This window comes from Neovison vison, chromosome 2 (genome assembly GCF_020171115.1).
Source record: "Neovison vison isolate M4711 chromosome 2, ASM_NN_V1, whole genome shotgun sequence".
Classification (NCBI taxonomy): Eukaryota; Metazoa; Chordata; class Mammalia; order Carnivora; family Mustelidae; genus Neogale; species Neogale vison.
In genome coordinates this window covers 86,017,840-86,022,522 of record NC_058092.1, presented here as the reverse complement: position 1 = coordinate 86,022,522, position 4,683 = coordinate 86,017,840, and positions in this window count along the sequence as shown.

The following is a 4,683-nucleotide window of genomic DNA, read 5'->3' as shown; positions in this document are numbered from 1 at the left end:
GGCAGTACGCGTGCGCGCCACGGCGCTTATGGAGGCGGTGCCCGAAAGATGCAGTCAAATCCCACGCTCTTCCGGAGATGCGGCGGTGGCCTGGCAGGCACCCTGGGGCTGCGCAGTAGACTCGTCGCTTGAAAACACCAGCAAAACTCGCAAACTGAAGAAACTCAAACTGGATTCTCCGGTTGTCTCGCGGGCTTCTGCAAACATCTGTGTTTATCTCTTTTCTCAAGGATCCTGCTGCTTCCAGAGCTGACCAATTTTAGAGCTGAAGCTGGAAGAAAGGTCTGGGTCCTGCAATGCACAGACCACCTTCTCCCTGGTCGGGTTTGCCTCTTCTGCAGACGGCCCTTTAATACCTTTGAGCCCGTCATTGGTCCCAGGGTTGTGTGTAATAGTAGTAGTAGTAGTAGTAGCAGTACTGTAGTAGTAATAGTAGTAGTAGTAGTAGTAGTAGTAGTAATAGCGTTCTTTTTCTCTTCTGAAGCATGATTTATTTGGGGATGGGTGGGAAAAGGCAGAACTGGAATCAGTAATGTTCTAAAAAACTAGTTACGTCACCTTGTCCAACAGCAAGGGCAAGTTCATGACAGTTGAACTAACGTCATTCACCTCAGACGATGGCAGAAAAAAAGTCAGCTTCTTGATTCTGCTTGTGGCTTGTTCCTGCAGTAACTGAGTATCCCATGATATGCAAGCCTCTAGGTAAGCAAAGAAGAGTAAGGCAACTTCTGCCATGAGGTTACTGGAGGTATATTTAGGATGCTGAGAAGTAATCAATTACAGCGTTATACTCAATGGTAATATAAATAATATTTAGCATATACTAATCTTAGAGTTAAATAGGAGGGCACAGAAATTAGAATATGGTAAACCACAACAATAACAGACAACATTCATTGGGCATTTGCTTGAGTGCCATGGACTGCATGCATTCACAACGTGTTGAAGTACTTAGTGTTTTTACCTCTGCTTTACACCTGCATATATTAAAAATTTGCTGCAAGTCCACACAGTTGTTAACTAGAAGACTGGAACATGAACCTGGGTGATCTGATGTAACTACCATTGTTTCCTAATCCTAATAACCAATCCTAAGAGATTATTATGCCACTTTTGTGACAGATATGTTCTGGGAACACATACTCTGTATACTTAACCAAATCTGAGACACTGTAATATCAGGGACTAGCCATAAGACATTAATCAGGGAAGTAATCATATTTGCATTTTAGAATGTTGACTTTGACAATGTGTGGAGGGTAAATAGGGCTAAGAGGCTGAAGAGAAAAATGACAATGGTGTAATAATCTAGGCAAGAGATAATAAGAATTTTTTTTTTTTAAAGAAAGGTGGGATCACTTCTTGGCCTTTTGATTGAGATCAAGTGTAGAAAGGTGGGTCTTTGTTTTTGTTTTTAAAGATTTATTTGAAAAGGAGAGAGAGAGAGAGAGAGAGTGTGTGTGTGTGTGTGTGTGTATGTGTAAGCACGGAGCAGAAGGAGGGGCAGGTGGAGAAGAGAGAGAATCTCAAGCAGATTCCCTGATGAGTGCAGAGCTGATGGCAAGGGCTCAACCCCTGGACCCTGATATCATGACCTGAGCCAAATCTTGAGTCAAAATCTTAACCAACTAAGCCAGCCAGGTGTCCCAAGAGATAATAAGAATTTGAAGAAAGGCAGTAGCAGTGGGGATGGAATAGTAAAGCTCTACTCCTATTTGACATCTTAGATCCTATTGCAGAAACTTAACCTTCTCAGGATCCTTGGTCTTCATTTCTAACTTTGCTATGAAATCCTGCCTCTGATCCATTCGTCTCACTTAACTACTTCCAGATGTAGGAGGAAGTGAACAAGATGGTAAGATAATGGAGAAACTAGCCAGGCAAGAGTAAATAATAGTAAGTATTTATATAATGCTTTCATATACATTATCTGTGTTAATGTTCACTGGAAGCTGTGAGGTCGATGTTACTGTATCCATTTGGCCAGTAAGAATCTGAGGCCTAGGGCGCCTGCCTTCAGCTCAGGTCATGATCCCAGGGTCCTGGGATCTAGCCCCACATCGGGCTCTCTGCTCAGCAGGGAGCCTGCTTCCTCCTCTCTCTCTCTGCCTGCCTCTCTGCTTACTTGTGATCTCTGTCAAATAAATAAAATCTTAAAAAAAAAAAAAGAAGAATCTGAGGCCTAGGGAATCAAAAGACATGCCAAGGTGACATAACAAGTGGTATAGTTGGGTTAGATCCTGGGTCTTCGCAATTATCTACAAAGAAAAGACACTTAAGCTGACAACAAATTCCTCAAGAGAACAATGGAAGTAGAAAAGATAATGGATTGGGAGGCTTCCTGCTCAGTAGGTAGGGTATGGGATTCTTGCTCTCAGGGTCATGAGTTCAAGCCCATATTGGGCATAGAACTTATATTTTTTTAAAAAAGGAAAAAAAAGACAATAGATTCATATCTTCAGAATGCTGACAGAAAAGTAACCATCAGGGCGCCTGGGTGGCTCAGTGGGTTAAGCTGCTGCCTTCGGCTCAGGTCATGATCTCGGGGTCCTGGGATCGAGTCCCGCATCGGGCTCTCTGCTCAGCAGGGAGCCTGCTTCCTCCTCCTTCTCTCTCTACCTGCCTCTCTGCCTACTTGTAATCTCTCTCTGTCAAATAAATAAATAAAATCTTTAAAAAAAAAAAAAAGTAACCATCAACATAGAATTGAGTCATCAGCAAAATTATCTTTCAATAATGAGAATGAGATGAAGAAAATAGTTTCCAGATACATAGAAACTGAGTTTAAGATACTTAGTAGAGGGGCGCCTGGGTGGCTCAGTGGGTTAAGCCGCTGCCTTCGGCTCAGGTCATGATCTCGGGGTCCTGGGATCGAGTCCCACATTGGGCTCTCTGCTCAGCAGGGAGCCTGCTTCCCTCTCTCTCTCTCTGCCTGCCTCTCCGTTTACTTGTGATTTCTCTCTGTCAAATAAATAAATAAAATCTTTAAAAAAAAAAAAAGATACTTAGTAGAGAATGTACTTAAGAAGAAAAATTATATCAGTGACACCTGGGTGGCTTAGTTTGGTAAGCCTCTGCCTTCTGCTGAGGTCATGATTCCAGTGTCCTGGGATCGAGCCCTGCATCATCGGGCTCCCCACTCAGTGGGAAAACTTTCCCACTCTCCCTCTCTCTGCTGCTCTCCCTGCTTGTGCATGCTCTCTTGATCTGTCAAATTAAAAAAAAAAAAACTTTAAAAAAGAAAAATTAAGGCAACTGGGTGGCTCAGTCGTTAAGTGTCTTCCTTCGGCTGGAGTCACACTCCCAGGGTCTGGGATCCAGCCCCCCATCAGGCTCCCTGCTCAGCAGGAAGCCTGCTTCTCCCTCTCCCACTCCCCCTACTTGTGTTCCCTCTCTTGCTGTGTCTCACTCTGTCAAATGAATAAATAAAATCTTTTAAAAAAAGAAAAAAGGAAAAATTGACTCAGAGGGAAAGTCTGGTATGTAAGAAGAAAAGCAAAAAAGAAATTATAAACATATCAGTTTATCTAAAAAAGCATTACATAAAATAACACCAGACAGCAAAAGTCAAGAGGTAGATGACTAAAGTTAAAGAATCCTAAGATCTTCTTTGGGCATAGAATTAAAACATAAATTGATTAAAGACTTTAAGGTAAGTATGCAAACAGGGTGTCTAGGTGGCTCAATTGGTTGAACATTTGCCTTTGGCTCAGGTCATGATGATCTCAGTCCTGGGACTGGCTCCCTGCCTGGTGGGAAGTCTGCTTGTCTTTCTCCTTTTGTTCCTTCCTCTACCTCATGTACTCCCATGCTCTCTCTCATAATGAAAGATCCCCCCGGGGCTCCAAGCACCCCGGAATGGACCCCTTCTCAGGAGGAGACCCCCGGACCCAAAAACCAAGCCGAGTCCACTGATCAGATGCAAACAGCACGAGGTTTATTGAGTTGACACAGGTACCTGCGGGCGATCAAGTCTTAGGAAGACTCGCGCGCCAGCCCTTTGTTCAGGGCCTTTTTATGGGGTTTGGGGAAGCGAAAGCATACGTACAGAAGCAGAAGCATGGTTACAAAGTTTTCATTGGCTGGTTTGAATGTAAAGGCATACTTGGCGCGCGGGAATACCCCTGATTGGTTCGCTCAGCATCCTTCATTTACATAGTGGGAAGTTACTTTCATTGGTCGTTAACAAAAGGGAAACAGACAGTATTGGCTAGATTTCAATCCTTCATTAGCATGTAGACTGACCATCGGCATTGGCCAGACCACAATCCCTTATTAGCATGTAGACTGACCATCGGCATTGGCCAGACTACAATCCCTTATTAGCATGTAGACTGACCTTTCAACATTCCTTGTAGTATCTTATCACTTTTTACAACATGGGAGGATTGTTTAAGGGAGTGGGAGAAGGGGGTGTTGGCTAAGCAAAGAGAAGGGGGAAGGAAGGGGAAAGGGAGGGAGAAAACCCTTTTCATTAAAATATTTTTTTTTAAAAGGTAAGTATCAAGTTAAAATTCAAGGGTAATCAATAAGGTAACATTGTATATAACTTCTAAATGAGCTGAAAGGAAGAATGAACTAAGTGGAAAACACACTTCCGTCTTTAAAAAAAGAATAACTGAATCAACATAAAAAAGCAGGATATAAAGAAAGCACTAAAGCAAGAAAGTAGAAATGCGTTCA